Source organism: Mustela nivalis (assembly GCF_964662115.1).
Source record: "Mustela nivalis genome assembly, chromosome: 6".
In the NCBI taxonomy this organism is placed as follows: Eukaryota; Metazoa; Chordata; class Mammalia; order Carnivora; family Mustelidae; genus Mustela; species Mustela nivalis.
Window position 1 is genome coordinate 5,281,988 of NC_139025.1, and position 16,154 is coordinate 5,298,141.

At 52.6% G+C, this 16,154-nt stretch overlaps 1 long non-coding RNA gene across 1 annotated transcript; it reads left to right on the top strand.

Moving 5' to 3' along the window:
• The first annotated feature begins 1,926 nt into the window (after window positions 1-1,926).
• Window positions 1,927-7,588, top strand: LOC309867522. The gene is made up of 3 exons (XR_014313220.1): window positions 1,927-2,112; window positions 4,429-4,556; window positions 5,523-7,588. It is a non-coding gene; the product is annotated as an uncharacterized lncRNA (long non-coding RNA).
• The last annotated feature ends 8,566 nt before the right edge of the window (window positions 7,589-16,154 follow it).

Below are 16,154 nucleotides of genomic sequence, written 5' to 3' on the forward strand. Positions count from 1 at the left end.
CCAGCACTGTGGCTCTGAGCGAGCCCTGCCCTTGGACCCAGAGGCCCCACGGCGATGGCAGCAGGGGCCCAGGCCCCGCGGGTGGTGATGTGAGTCCGGCAAGCCACGGCACAGCCACGCGAGGCACGTGGTTTTGCAAACCACGGTGCGGCAGCCAAGTGAGTGACCTGGCCCCTCACAGGCCCACTGATGGTTCCTGCTTGCTGGTTTAGAACCTACAGCATTCACACTATCCTATTGTCAAGGCCACCACACAGCCCCGTTGCATATTTGCGTGTCCCAACGTTTCCGTCCAGGAGGAGCGTGGCCAGCAAGAAGTGCCAAGAGACTTCAGCCTCCGCTCTCGGGGTGAAGCCCCAAGTGCCTAGCCTTCTCCGAGACTCCCAGACCCAGCCGATTTTTCTGTCCTGGGGCTGAGCAGCAGTGGGGGGATGGGCAGCCTTCAGCCTCACCCCTCCCCCAAAGCAGACACAGTCATTTGCAAACTAGCAGGACCAGGATGGGGGCCTGAAAACTGCAGGGCTGGAGTTCCTTCCTTTCTTAAAGGGACAGAACAACCCCAGCTGGGAGTAGCCCGGGGACCAAAGACCACTTCCCCGTGGGAATACCTTCCCGTCCACTTCCTGGGCTCAGCGGCACCAGCCATGACCCTGATTGGGAGAAGGAGCCCTTGGGGCCTGCTAGAGCTTGGGAAGGGGCTGGCACCTGACCCAACACCGGGAAGGGGCTGTGAGGGTTCTTTGGGGGTTCCTGGGGACGAAGCTCAGACTTCCCCCTCACAATTTATCAGGACTTCCAGGATCACAAAATGGTGTTGTATTCTTGCTTTTATCCCCAAAGCGTATCCACCAAAGCTTCCATTCTCGCGTTCTACAGATCCCTACAGTTCTACAGGTTCTCAGAAGCCCAGAGATTGGCCCATATTCCCCAACTCTGGTCTGGCAGGCCCCAAGATAAGGGCCAGTTTGTGGAAGCCAGATCCTTCTCCTCACTGACTCAGCCAAGTCACTAGCTTGAGGAGATGTTGGGGGACAAGGAGCCCAGTGCTCAGGGCCTGGGACTTGCATAGGATGCTGGGGGCCACTGGGCTGGATCTCACAGAATACTCTCTTCTGGTATCACTAGCAACAGGTCAATGTCAATGGTCAAAGGTCAAAAGGAAAAGAAACTGGGGCACTGCCCTACACCTTATAGCAGGTGAGACTGAGAAAGCAGAGAGCCCCAGGGAGTGGGGAAGGTCGGGGACAGAGATTCTTCAAGGGGTGACTTGTCCACTGAAAGAGACCCAGTTCTCACGAAAACATCGTCCGATGAAATGGGCATATCAGGGGGCACAGAAACTCTTCCCGGTGAGCGCCAGTCTTCTCTCTTGCCAGCCTCTTCTGTCTCCTCTGATGGCTATCACCTTCCCTTCTGGAACAGAGGAACCCAGGGCTCTGCTTCAAAATTTGCTCTCTCCTGAAGGAGACCAAGAATTGCTCCTCCTGTAGGAAAACATAGGTTGAGTCCCTGCACCTTTGGGTCTAGGAAATGGTGAAAGTCCGTCTCCGTCTCCATTTCCGGAGGGGGGCCAAACAAGTTTGTGTGTGCACACACACGTATACTCATGCTCGTGTGTGTTGGGGTGAGCATGAACTGGTTACAGATCACGGCATGGTTCCAGCCGCGCCTGTGAACGCGATTCCCAGTTTGGCACCATATCTAAGCTCCGGCAGGGTCCCTAGGACTCCACCACCTCTGCTCCAACAGCCCAGGGGGCTGAAACCTGCCAGGGGAAAGGGGAAAGATTGCGCCCCATCCGGCTCCACCATCCCCCACCGAGGGCTAATAATTCACCAGTAACCAAGAGCCTGGGGGGAGGGTCAGCTAAGAGTCAAGTATCAATTCCTCTTGAAATGCAGAGTTTCAGATGGGGGGAGGTGAAAACCAAGGGCCTGGAGCTATCTTGCCGCAGCCTTTCGGCAACTACCACAAACCTTGCACAAAGTTGCCCGAGGGCCGTAGATAACCCGCGGAACTGAGAATCATGGAGATCCGTGAAATCGTGAAATCGCAAACCGTGGCGAATGTGGTGAATCACAGTTGAACTGTGCTGCAGAGAAATGCTTCGAGGCAAGGAAGGGCCAGGAAGTGGGGGGGGGGGGTCGGGGCAGACTTCTGTGGCCGTTTACGGCGCTGCAGGATTATGGTGTGGCGGCAGACTGCGGGCAGCTGGGAAACCGCCGGCAACTGGGGAACCACGGGCGACTGGTGAACCGCGGGCGACTGGCGGACCCCATCCTGGCAAGTGCAGTCTCCTCTTACATGCCCACAATCTCTTGGCAACTTCTGATTTGAGTCTGAGACATGACTATCCCGTGGGCCCCCATGCTGCCCAGAAACCCACCATCAGCACGGGAGGGCTGTGCTCTGTTTGCTCAAAAGGTAGAGTTTGCTACAGGTGCCAAACAGACTCCGATCCCTAAATTCAGTAACTCAGATCCCTGGCCTCCAAGGTAAGGGTGACACACATCTCATTCCTGCGGCCAATCTGGCCAGCCCCCAGTGGCTCTGGCTCCTGCTGAGGAGAGCCATTTGCAAAACTATGGGGCGGCAGTGGGGGGTGGGGTGGGCAGCTCCACTCCTGGAGTTTGGGCGATGAGTTGGTCTGTTCAATTCTAGACTGTCTTTTTCTTCTGGAAGGAATGGGGTGACCCAGGCAGGTGGTAAGGAATGACCCCAAGGAGAAAATTTATGGAGTCTATCTTGATGTGGACCCGGCACTGGAGGGCCACAGAGCAGACACAAGACGTTCAGAAGCCGCGCAGGCAAAGCCATTCTGGTTACGCTAACTTCCACAGACGTGGGGAGAAGCTAGTGTGGCCACCCGCGCCCCACCTGTGGGTCAAGGATTTTGTGGTTCCTGGTGGGGTTGATGCTGCCACATTCACAGTTCATAGTGTTTTCAGTAAGTGTACCCTGTCACTCATTTCATTTATTCATTACCACAATGCTGGGAAATCGGTCCTCTGCCATCCGGTTTTGGAGAGTCCCGAACTGGCCCCTCTCGGGAACCGGCTAGTGCCAGGACCATGCAAACAATAAGGGAAGAGAATCGGGGCTTCAGATAGGCTCTCAGCAGGAGAACAGGATCTGAACAGTTTTCCTAAGTTAGGATGAAGGTCAGGAGCCATCAGCAATGCAGAATTTCAGCAGGTCCTCGAAAGGGTGCACAGAATTGTCCAAGGACTGCTGAGATGGACATGATGACACACAGATCCCTCCCCGGGAGATCCTGCGCCCCTGCGAATGGCAGAGACCCATAAAAAAAGTCACAAGCCAGGGTGAATGGTCGTGAATCCCTGTGAACTGTGCTACAGAGAACCGCCTTCAAGCAAAGAAGGGACAGGAGGGGGGTCAGAGCAGATCTGGTGTGGCAGTTATGGTGCTGCGGGATGATGGCACAGAGGACCGCGGGCAACTGACGGGCCACAGGCAATGGCATACTACAGACAACTGGGGGACCAGGGACTACTGGTGGACCACAGGCTATTGCAGTCCGCAGGCAATGGGGGATCTTGGGTGACTGAGACCACGGGCAACAAGGGGACCACAGGCTACTGAGGACCGCGGGCAACTGGGAGACCATGGGCTACTGGCAGATCATGTGGGCAACTGGGGGACCACAGGCAGTGCGGGACTGCGGGCAGCTAGGGAACCGCGGGCTACTGGCGGACCATGTGGGCAGCTGGGGACCACGGGCATCTGGGGACCATGGGCTACTGGCGGACCATGCGGGCAGCTGGGGGACCGCGGGCTACCGGCGGACCATGCGGGCAACTGGGGGACCGCGGGCTACCGGCGGACCATGCGGGCAACTGGGGGACCGCGGGCTACCGGCGGACCATGCGGGCAACTGGGGGACCGCGGGCTACCGGCGGACCATGCGGGCAACTGGGGGACCATAGGCAACTGATGGACCGTGGACTACAAGGTGAAATGCAGGCAGCTGGGGGACCGTGGGCAACTGGAACCACGGGGAACCGACGGGCTACGGGTCACTTGCGGACTGCGGGCAACTGGTGCACCATGGGTAAATGGCGGCCCGCAGGCAACCTGCTGACCCCCACCGGAACAGATTGTGCTCTCTTTGCCCACAGGGGTAGATGATAGTCTGGGGAAGATGCTTCAGGTGCAAAGTCTCCCCTAGAGCTCCCATAGACAATTCTTTGGACCCCAGGACTCCAAGAGGAAAAGGCAGACTTGCCTCAGGCAGAGAAAGTCATTTGCAAAACAGTAAGGGGAGTGTGGAGCTGCCTCCGGAATTTAGTTGGCTTTTGCAATTCCTTTAATTAAAGGAACAGGGCATTTAGGGGGCTGCCTCAGGATGAAATTTACCAAAGTCACCCAGGGAGGCTTTGCCGCTGCCATTATTCTCGCTCTCTCCAGGTGGAGCAGCTGGAGACCAGTCCCCCGGACCTGGACAATGGTCACATGCCACTCCAAGTATCAAGATTTGAGCAAACGCCAGTGAAACTTGGCACATCGTGGTGAACTGTGGCACAAACCCTAGTCTGGTAAGGGTGGGGCAGGGAGAGCAGAGGAACTGCGGTGGACCTCAGCCTTTATGCAGCAGCAGTGCTGGCTGCTGCTGGACTGCGGGCCGCTGGTGAGCCACGGCCCAGGGGAAGTTGCCTCGCATAGGCCAACAGACTGCAGTCACTGTTCAGGACCCGGGGCATGAAAATCTCTTCACTTCCTAGCCACCCCGCAGCCTGCCCTGCACTGGGCTCAGCGCTCTTGGAGGTCTTGGGGGAATGCTGCAGGTTCCAAACCTTGTCAGGACTCCCCAAGCTCAATTTTACAGTAACCAGGGCTGAAAAAGAGAATTGTGCACTCTTGGACCCAGGGGTGGTTCTGTTCTTTCTTCGGGAGCGCTTTGCTAGTCCCAGTACTCTTGCCTCCGGCGGACAGAGCCATTTACAAAGCTGTGGGAGGGCGGCAGGAATACGGTATTTCTTTCAGCGGGTCTTCTCGAACTCGGTAGGCCCTCTCTTCTTAAAGGAGCCCAGTCTCTCCAGACGGCCTTAAAGGGGGCACTTGAAGATTGGAACTTACCGAGTGCGGCCTGGGGGGGGGGGGCACACGTATTCATCCTATGCTCTCCCTGTTGGGGGCCCACAGAGTGGGGTCCACAGATTTTTGGAGTAACACGGGTTAAGTCATTCTGGCTAAAGTCTCCTTTCCTCATGTCCGAGGGGGGTGTAGCGTGGTATCCCTCCCTACACCCCACTCTATCAGAGGTGTGTGGGGGGGGTCCTACAGGGGTGGGTTCCTGCACACCCTTACAACGTATGATGCTCTCCTGAACCGTAGCATTTACTTAACACAACAGATCTGGGAATGGAAATGCTAGTCTCCAGCTTTGTAGAACCCCCGAACTGGTCCATCTCAAGCACCGCCGCCCCCTGATCACAGGGGACAGTTTCAGGGCAAAGACCTGCAGCAATTTCTGTGTCCCCCACCCCCTTCTCTCCCTCCAGCCTTGCGGCAAATACACTTGTAGAGGACGCGGGACTCCCACGCCCCGAAGCGTGACACACAGGGGTTCAAGGTCCCAGAGCCCCCGGCCGACCTTGAGCATGTGTGGGCACCAGCACACAGCTGGTGATGGGCAGCCTGTGAGTGCAGCACCAGGAACAATGGCGGACAACCCGTGCCAGGTGACCTGGGCAGGTGCCACCGGTGACCAGGGAAGCCAGCACATCGTGGTACCGGGACCCGGCACACCTCGGCACTGCTGGCTGGCCGTTCTCCATGGTGTCCCAGTGACCGAAGTCACCGAAAGCGGGCCTGGGGCCTTCTGTGCCTCTTATCCCCAGGGTCAGCAGGCAGCCCCACCGCGCATTTGAGCATCTCGACCCAATCTCTCTGCTCCAGGAGTAAGTACGGTGGGCAAAAAGCAACCAAGGGGCGAGGGCCAGCCTTGGGGCGGCCCCTGCGGGCACCTAAGGGTCAATACTCCAGTCTTCAGTCCCCTGCGGTCTCCAGTCCTCCCTTCCCCAGCCTCCCAGCAGCCATCCTCTGATGTCTGCTAACCGGCGCCACCAGGGAGAGGCAAGGAAAACCTACCTTCTGTTTGTGGCAAGCTCGTGAGCACAGGTGACACTTCCCCCTCTGAAAGGAGGAGCCTCGAGCTCCTGAGCACCACCTTCTGTTGGGGGCGTTTTGCTTCCTTCCACCTCCCGGCTGAGCTACCACCCCTCGCCCTGGGCCGGGAGAGGGGCCTGCAGATTGCCAAACCCCAGAGCCCGCCCGTTCCACACTCCTTCTGGGGGCCTGGAAGGAGCCACAAGGGAGGCGAGCTCTTCGGGGGGCCCAGGCGTCTGGTCGTGGCCAACTCCTCAATTCCCTGGGATAGCAGGGGTCTTTACTTGGCATTTATCTCACTGAATTCTCCCCACGGTCCCTCAGATATATTTTCACTTCTCCAACATTGTGATGGCCTAAACAAGAAAAGGGACACCGCTGGGCCTCCCTCAGCGGCAGCACGAGGGTTGGGTCGCAGGCTTGTGATGGCCCCAGCCCCCGGTGCGGGCGAGCAGGCCGACTCGGGGGGCACAGACCACCCTAGCGCAGGACCCCGGACACACAGACCGGGGCAGGCCGTGGTGAGGAGCCCTCACCCACTGACGTCCAGGCCACGGGTTAGGGGTGCAGGGCCTGACTGGGGAAGAGAGCTGGGGGTGGGAGTGCGGCAGGCTGAGAGCGATGGGCTCTTGTAGCCAGGGTGGCACCTGCCAGTCCTTTATGACTGCAGATTCCACTCAAAGACGCAAGTGTGCCCTTAGGACGCGAGGCCTCCCTGGAGAACCCGGAAGGGAATCTGTCGGGTAGAAGATGCCAGGAGCAAGCATGGGTGAATGACAAGCTTCGGGACCAAACAGCTCCCCACGGGCCACTGAGGCAGAGGAACCTGGCAGGCGGCAGAAGGGCTATCCCTCCTCCTGCATGGTCTGGAAGCTCCCGAGAGCCGTCCTGACGTTCCCTGGAGTGTCGTCATTTAATTCTCCCAATGGCCTGATCAGGGAACTGTCATAATATTTTAACATTTAAGACAATTACAGGAATAATTCTTGTTTCTTGTTGGGGGAAAAAAGAAGCCCACACAACACAGAGCCAAAGAACGTGCGGTGTGTGACCGGGCAAGGTGTGACCCTCACTCCCTTTCTGAACCACGGCCGTCAGCCTGCGCCCCACGAGGGGTCCTGGGCCAGTGGGGTCTCCAGGTGCGACGTGCATAGAAGGTGGTCTTGGAGGGAAGTGCTGCTTCCCCTAGAGCACCCGACACCGCTTGGTGGGGGTAGGGGCATGTTCAATTTGGGGGGGGGAAGGGGGTTCCCTGTGACCAGAGAGCATGCTGGCCAACAGAGAACCTGTCTGTGTTTTGTGCAGGTTGTTCTCCCCCTCTCTCCCTGCCTACTCCCAAGAGTACTTTCTGGGCCCTAGGTCTGCGACCAAATGTGATGGTCCCACACAGGGCACCAGCGACGTCCAGGGGGCTGCTTCGCAGACCCCCTTTTAACAGGGGAGGAAATAAGAGGCAGTTGTGTTTCGTACAAGCCACTCTGCTAAACAGAGATACGGGGCCTGGGGGGCCTGGGGGGCTGACTTCCAGCTCCGTTCCTTTCTCCTTGTCCAGGTGTCCGCCCCCAACCCAGGGAGGAGGTTTGTCAGGATCTGAGGACATTTTCATTTCCCTGCCAGGGTGTCCATAGGGGCCAAAGGGGTTGCTGCCTCAGGTGGGACTCCGGGGGACGTGGAGGCAGGATGCGGTGGGCGGTGCGGGCTGCGCCAAATGCCCAGATCTCATCACCCAGATCTCCACGGTGATCCCCAGCGGTTCAGGAGAACAGCAACCGCCCCCGAAGGGGCTTGAGAATAAGGAGGCCCCGGGGAAACCACCCCGAACGGAAGTGCTTTGCCGGGATCCAGAACCACCCTGTGATCTTAGGAACTTCTCTCTGACCTTCTTCTTCAGACACAGAGGTCTAGATGTGTCCGCTTCTCGAATGGAGCCCTTAGGTCGGGTCAGCGCCCAGGAGTCAGGGTTGGCCCGGGCAGCAGGGGCTGGGCACTGGAATGCAATCCCTGTCGCCACTCAGAGACGTGACCCACAGACGTCACTGGCCCAGCATCTCCAGAGAATAAAAGAAAGAGACAAAGGAGGCAGCGCTCACTGGGGGTTTTCTAGGTGCAGGGTGGCCGTAGTTTTAACGCACAGTTGACAAAGGTAACATCCTTCTCCATGAAAATGGTGGACAATGGAGAGATTTTTTTTTTAAGATTTTATTTATTTGAGAGAGAGAGAGAGAGCACGAGAGGGGAGAAGGTCAGCGGGAGAAGCAGCTCCCCATGGAGCTGGGAGCCCGATGTGGGACTTGATCCTGGGACTCCGAGGTCATGACCTGAACCGGAGGCAGTTGCCCAACCAACTGAGCCACCCAGGCACCCCAATGGAGAGATTTGTGAGAAAAAAGTGCAAAGAGCTGGAAAGTAGAAGACTCCAGCCCTGAGTCCCCATGGGGACGGATATGGATTGGTCTGGACCTGGGGGAGAAAGGAAGAGCGTTCTGGAAACGGCACACTCCCTCTGTGTTTTCATTTGTCTCAATCTCCAGGGGACAGAATTACAGCGGATCCAGAAGTCTTCCACTGAGCCACCCAGGTGCCCCTATTTTTTATTAACTTTTTATTTATTTTTTTTTATTAACTTTCGGAAAGATTTTATTTATGCAAGTAATCTCTACACCCAACGTGGGGCTCAAACCCACAACCCCGAGGTCAAGAGTTTGACGCTCCACCCACGGAGTCAGCCAGGTGCCCCCTTGGAACTTGTTAGAATGAATTTATCCATTACTGTTTTAAAAAATCCCTGCTGAGATTTTGACCGAGATTGTGTTGATATATTGATTAATTTGGGAAGAAACAACATCTTACCAACACGGAGCCTTCCAACCTGGGACAAGGCGTAGCTCTCCGTTTATTTGTATCTCCAATTTCTCTCAACGGTTTTGAAGTTTTCCTTATGTAGACCTTTCACATGTTTTGTCAGATTTAGCTATAAGAATGTATTTTGATATTATTGTAAGTGGCATTTTCATTTCAATTTATGATGATCTGTTGTTAGTGTATAGGAAAACAATTTCTTATATTGATCTCTTAATCTGCCGTCTTGCTAAACTAACCTATTAATTCTGGGGACTTCATTGTACTGGATTCCATGAGATTCCCACAAAAATGATCCTGCCATCCACAAATATAGTTTTACTCCTTTGTTTCCAATCTGAATGCCTTTTATTTTTTATTTACTTATTTATGTTTTGAAATAGAGAAGCTGGCTGAGATTAGGACCTCCAGCGCAGTGTGGAATATAAATGCTGAGAACAGACATCCTTGTCTTGTTACGGTTCTCAGGGGGAAAACATTCAGTCTTTCACCATTAAGTACAATATTAACTGTAGGGTTTTTATTGATGCTCTTTGTCACGTTGAGGAAGTGACGACTCCTCGTTCGCAGAGAGTTTTTATCACAAATGGATGTTGAGCTTTAATTAAATGCTTTTTCTGAGTTCATTAAAATGTTCTCACGGTTTTTTTCCTTTTTTAGTGCATTAATATGGTGAGTTGCATTGATTGATTTTCAAATGTTAACCCAATCCTGCATTAACAGAAAGCATTCCATTTGCTCATGAATATTTTCCTTTTTATGCATTTGTTTGATTCAATGTGCTAAAATTTTGCTAAGGGTTTTTGCGTCTATAGGAATGAGGGAGATTAGCCTGTGGTTTTCTCTTTTTTGTAATATGTTTATGGGCTTTTCATATCAGGTTAATGCTGACCTCATAGAGTAAGTTGGGATGTATTCCTTCCCCTTAAATTCTCTGAAGAACTTCTGTAGTATTGGTATTATTTCTTCCCTAAATGTTTGCTGGAATTCTCTGGTGAGTCCTCTGGGCCTGGAGCTGCCTCTGTGGGAAAGTTTTTAGCTACAGATTAAATTTCTTGAATGCATACTCAGCTATTTAGGGTATCTGGGTTTTGTTTTTGTTTTTGTTTTCGAGCGAGCTTTCGTAGTTTGATTCTCACAGAGAATTCTTCCGCATCATACAAATCACAGAATTGATAGCATAGAGTTGTTCACAATATTGCCTTATTATCCTATTAATAGCGATAGCCGTGAGGTGTTGTCTCCTCTCTCACGGCTCATAACAATTTTCCCAATTTTCTCTCTTTTTTCCCTAGTCAGCCCGGCTAGAGGTTTATCAATTTTATGGATCTTCCAAAGAATCGAGCTTTTGGTTTCATTGATTTGCTCTATCATTTTTCTGTTTTCTAGTTCGCCGATTTCCGTTTTGATCTTGATTATTTCCTTTCTTCTGTTTACTGGGAGTTTAATTGGCTGTTCCTTTTCTAGCTTATTAATTTGGAAGTGGAGGTCATCGATCTCAGATTGTTCCTCCTTTTAACCCCCGGGACATCTGATGCTATAAATTTCTGCCTTACTTCAGCTTGAGAGACAACCGCTTGATTCTGATATGCTGTATTTTCATTTGCACTCAATTCAGAGCACGTCCTACTCTCCTTTTTAATTTCTCTTTGAATCATGAGTTATTTACAAGCTTCTTATTTAGTTTCCAAGGGCTTGGGAATCCCCCCCCCCCCACCGCCGCCCCCGACCTCTTTCTGTTATTGATTCCTAATTTAATTCCTCTGTGGTCAGAGAACGTACTTTGTATGACTTGAATCCTTTTAAATACACAGACACTCGTCTGACCGGCCAGGGTATGATCTATCTTTGTAAATGTTCCACGCACGCTTGAAAGGAACGTGGATTCTACGGTTGCTGGGTGGAGTGTTCTATAAATGTCAGTCACGTCAAGTTGGCCGCCCGCGCCGTTGGCGTCGGCAGGATCCGTGCTGATTCCCTGCCCACTTGTTCTATCCACTACTAGAAGGGGGCTATCCAAACACCCAGCGATAATCACAGATACAGCTATATCTCCTCTGGGGCTCTCTTCTTAGTTTTAGTCTTTGTTTTATGTATTCTGAAGCTCTGTTATTAGAAGACCGTGCTCAGGATTGTTAGGTCCTCTTGATTAATGACTCTGTTATCGTTATAAAACGAACTTGTTTTCAGCCCTCGTGGTATTCCTCACTCTGAACCCTCCTTGTCTGACACTGATGGAGCCCCCCCGCCACCTTTCTTCTGATGAGCGTGAGCACAGGATAGCTTTTTCTACCGTTTTTACTTTTCCCCAGGGTGTGTCTTTGTACTTCAGTGTGTCATGAAGAGCATCAGTTCCCGCTCGTCTGTTAACAGTTTAAACCACTGATATTTACTATGATTATCAATTTTGCTTAAGTTTAAGCCTATCGTCTTACTATTTGCTATTTGGTCCTCCAACTCTTTGTTCTTTTCTTCTGCATTCTTTTTTTTTTTTTTAAAGATTTTATTTATTATTTATTTGACTGACAGAGAGATCACAAGTAGGCAGAGAGGCAGGCAGAGAGAGAGGAGGAAGCAGGCTTCCTGCTGAGCAGAGATCCCGACGTGAAGCTCGATCCCAGGACTCTGAGATCATGACCTGAGCCGAAGGCAGAGGCTTTAACCCACTGAGCCACCCAGGCACCCCTTTTTCTGCCTTCTTGCAACTAAATGTTATTTTTATTATTCCAGTTTACCTCCTCTGTAGACTTACCAGCTCTAACTCGAAGCTGTGTTATTTTAGTCATTTTTTAAAAATTTTTTATTTTTTTATTTGATAGAGAGAGAGTACAAGCAGAGAGAACACAGCACAAGAGGGAGAAGCAGATCTCCCCCCCACGAACAGAGAGCCCGATGCGGGGCTCGACCACAGGACCCCAGGATTATGACCTGAGCCGAAGGCAGAAGCTTTAATCCACTGAACCACCCAGGCACCCCTGTTTTAGTCATTGTGCAGGTTTATACTGTTCCCCATTAATTTATCACAGTTCGCCTTCTAGTATGTACCACTTAGTACAAGAACCTTATAAACTCAGCTTCCATTTCCCCTCTCCTACTTCCTTACTGTTGTCATAAATCTTACTTTTACATATATTACAAAACCTACAGTAATTGTTCGTCTTTTAACTGTCAATTCTCTTTTAAAGAAATTGAAAGAACACAATACAATCTTGACTATTTCCTTACAGAGTTACCATTTTTGGTGTTCTTTCGTTGACATAGATTGTATTTCTGTCTAATACCATTTTCTTTATTCCTGAAGGACTCCTCTGACATTTCTTGAGCTGTACACCTGCTGGGGGTGAACTCTTCTTGAAGCTTTTGTGTATCTCAGGAAGGCTTTATTCCACTTTTGTTCTTTGCAAGATTATTTCACCAATTATAGCAGTGAGAATATTCAAAATGCATAGTTTTTCCCCACTTCACCGTCTTAAAAATTGTTGATCTGTGTTTCCTCGTTTGCATTGTTTCTAGTAAGAACTATGCATTCATTGTTATTTTTAATTCCTCTCCACTACATGTCTTTGGTCCCCCTCGGACTGTATTTAAGATTTTTTTTTTTTACCTTGGGGGCATCTGGTTGGCTCAGTCCGTAGAGCTTGTCACTCTTGATCTTACGGTTTTGAGTTCAAGCCCATGTTGGGGTAGAGATGACTTAAAGATAAAATCTTAAAAAAAAAAAAAAAAGATTTTTTTTTTTTCTTTATTACTGGCTTTGAGCTATTTGATTATGATGTGTTTTGGTGTAGCTTTCTTTGAGTGCTTATGCTTCGGGTTCATTGAATTTCTTGGATCTGAGGGTTTACATCCAATTCAGAGAAATTTTTGACCATTATGACTTCAGATATTTTTTCTGCTTTTCCCAGCCCCATTTTACAGTCTTGAGTTAGTTACCTCTGCATTAGGCTGCTTGAAATTGTCCCACACCCATTGATCCTATTTTAATTTGGGGGGATTGTTTTCTCTGTGTGTTTTCTCTCAGACAGTTTCTATAACTAAGACAGTTTCTATAACTAAATCTTCGCACTCATTTGTCTTTTTCATTTGACAATATTTCAGCGGCCAGTATTCTCACCCAGTATCGGAGTCATCACATACATTGTTATTTTCATCTTTAAGAAGTTCAGTTCTGGGGACGCCTGGGTGGCTCAGTTGGTTAAGCAGCTGCCTTCGGCTCAGGTCATGATCCCAGCGTCTTGGGATCGAGTCCCACATCGGGCTCCTTGCTCAGTGGGGAGCCTGCTTCTCCCTCTGCCTCTGCCTGCCTCTCTGTCTGCCTGTGCTTGCTCTCTCCCCTCTCTCTCTCTCTCTGATAAATAAATAAAATCTTTAAAAAAAAAAAAAAAAGAAGTTCAGTTCTGGGAGGTGCCTGGGTGGCTCAGCGGGTTAAGCCCCTGCCTTTGGCTCAGGTCATGATCCCAGGGTCCTGGGAAAGAGTCCCTCATCGGGCTCCTTGCTCAGTGGGAAGCCTGCTTCTCCCTCTGTCTCTCCCTGCCACTCTGCCTGCTTGTGCTCTCTCTCTCTCTCTGACAAATAAATAAAATCTTTAAAAAATAAATAAATAAAAGTTCAGTTCTTCTTTTCTATCTTCCACATCTCACCTTAACCTTTTGAAAGTAGAGGTTCCAGTTAAAAATCGGTGTCTGTATCTGCTCCTGCTAACAGCTGCAGAAGTCCTAGGTCAGTTTTGACTAATCCGTTAGCCCCCCTCATGGTGGGTCATGTATCCCTGCCTCTTTGAACCCTGGGTAACTTCCATAGGATGCCTGGACGTTACAGACCTCCCCTTATCCCCTGCTGTGTATCTTTGTACTCCCATAAATATTCGGGGCTTTGTTCTAGGATTCTGTCACGTTACCTGGAAACAATCCGATCCTCAGGGTCTTGGTTTTATGAAATGATCTGCTGAGCAGGTCGGAGGTGGCCTGAGTCCAGGCCCAAGCGTTTGCCACTGCTGAGGCAGTGGGACCCAGGACCCTGAGAACCGGAGTTTTTCCGGTCCGGTCGTGCAAACAGACACTCTCCCCCGCCCTTTGTGAGCGCTGGGATTTCTCCCTCTAATCTTTTCGGGTGTTTTGAGATTGTTTCATTCCTGGATTTGAACAAATTGGCTTTCCCGGGCTGAGATGGCCTTTTTTCCTGGGCAGGTGTTTCTCAGTCCCCTGCTAGACACTCAAGGGGACCTTTGCAGCCCTCAGGGCTCTCTCTCCCCTCAGAGCACATTTCTGAGAGCTCCAGAGTTCCCGCTCTCAGCTCCGCCTGGCCCGGGGCTGCATGGTTTACCCTGCCCCCAGCACCGGGAAAACAGTTCTGAGACGGCCGCCACCCTCCCCAGTGCCCACCCTGCCCCACAGCCCCTCGGCTTTCGTTCTAGATTGATTCTGTTCCGCCTGAGGAATGGAGGAAACCTGCCTGTGTTAGGCCAAACTCCCACTGTTTGGCCATGAAAACAGCCTCCTTACTTCGTCCAGAAAACCGAGAAACTGTCCAGGCATCTGGGGCTGATTGGGGGGGGTGGGGGTGAGCTCACAAACACGCAAACTGCAGCTCCGCAGGCCAAGAAGGCGGCAAAGAGGAATCGCGTTTGTGCCCCGGGTGGAAGGAGCGGGAAAATTCTAAGAGGTTCTAAGAGGGTTGGGGCAATGGTGGTTGTGGTTTCGGGAAGGTCAGAGCAGGCCTGAGCGAGGCTTTGCACAGCACAGGAGAGAGCAGCTCTGCGGGGACGGGGCACGTGGGGGTGACAAGGACGGCAGCGCGGGGTGTGTTCTGCCTTCCGGCCTGACAGTTTGCACCAACCACCCGTTTTCCTCCGGCCAGGACCGGGGACCAGGTCTGGAAGAGGGGCCAGAGTGGGCCAGGCTCCCCTGGCCAGATTTGTTCCCCAACTGTCCCTCTTGCCGCTGAGCCCCGGGGAGGCCTGGAAGCCCCCACCCTCGCCGGGTAGGAGCCTGTCAGGACAGAAGGGCCAGCCCAGGGCTGAGGCAGTGCGGGCTGGGGCCTCACGCGGCCTGGAGACTGCGCTGCCCGAGTAGGGGAGCTGCCAAGGTATCAGTTAATCCCCACAAGAGGCCGGTAAGGGTGGGTTCTTGGCCCCATTTTACAGATGAAGAGCCAGAGTTCCCGAGTTACTCAGCTGATACGTGAGGCCAGCTGAAGGGCCGGCCTGAAGCCTTCCTGTATTCCAGCCATCCGTGTCCTCCTCTCTGCCCTTGAGGGCTCAAAACCTCTGTCCCCAAGTTCCCTGTCTGAGTGGCATCTGGGAGGCTAGGTGGTCATGGACCCCAGGCCCCAACTCCTGGCCCGCTGCCGGGTGCCTTCACAGAGCGGGGACATTCGAGACCCTCCGGTGTTCCTCCAGGCCTTATAAGTACAACAAAGCCGCAGTTGCCGCCTGGCATCAGAGATGGCCAATGAAAGATTGAGGGATGTTGGCCTGCAACTGGGGCAAGGGTCTATCCTAAATAGGTCATGTTCAGTCCCCAGCAGGATACTCTGTGCCCGGGAGCTGGAGACGTGTGGGTCTAAAATTGGAAGGCATGGAGGTGGCCTTGACTTTTTCCGGCCTTGGGTCCTCTAGCCCCCGCCCTCAGCTGGGAAGGATCTGACAGGTGGTCCCGGCCCCTGGACCTATGTGCCTGGATTCCTGTGCTCTCAGCAGAGGCCCTAAAATAGCCCGGGACAGGACACACGGCGCCCGCGGCGCCCTGCCTCCCTGAGAGGGGCCTTGGGGTTTCCGCGCAGACTCCAAGAGAATAACTCCTCGGGTGCCCCAGCCTGTGGGGGTAGAGCACAGGCAGGCCTGCCCTGTGTCCCTCAGCTGCCCGTTACCTGGGTGTTTGGGGCAAGTCACCTAAGTCCTCAGAGCTTCGTGCTCCCGTTGGTTCTTTTTCTATGCCCTCCCGTGTGCGGGGCCTGGGGACTCGTCCTTCTCCCTAGTGCCGCGGCTCGCCATCTTTCTCGTTCCCCAAGTCCCACAGACATCACTCACTTTCCTCCATGCACCCAGCACCCCCAGCATTCTGCTGCGCCCAAATTCGCCCTGTGCTCTGAAGCCTGCAATTTACTTCCGCCTAAAGCCTCTGTCCTCTGTCCCCGCCGACAAAGGCGGAACAGAGCCGAGGCCGCCT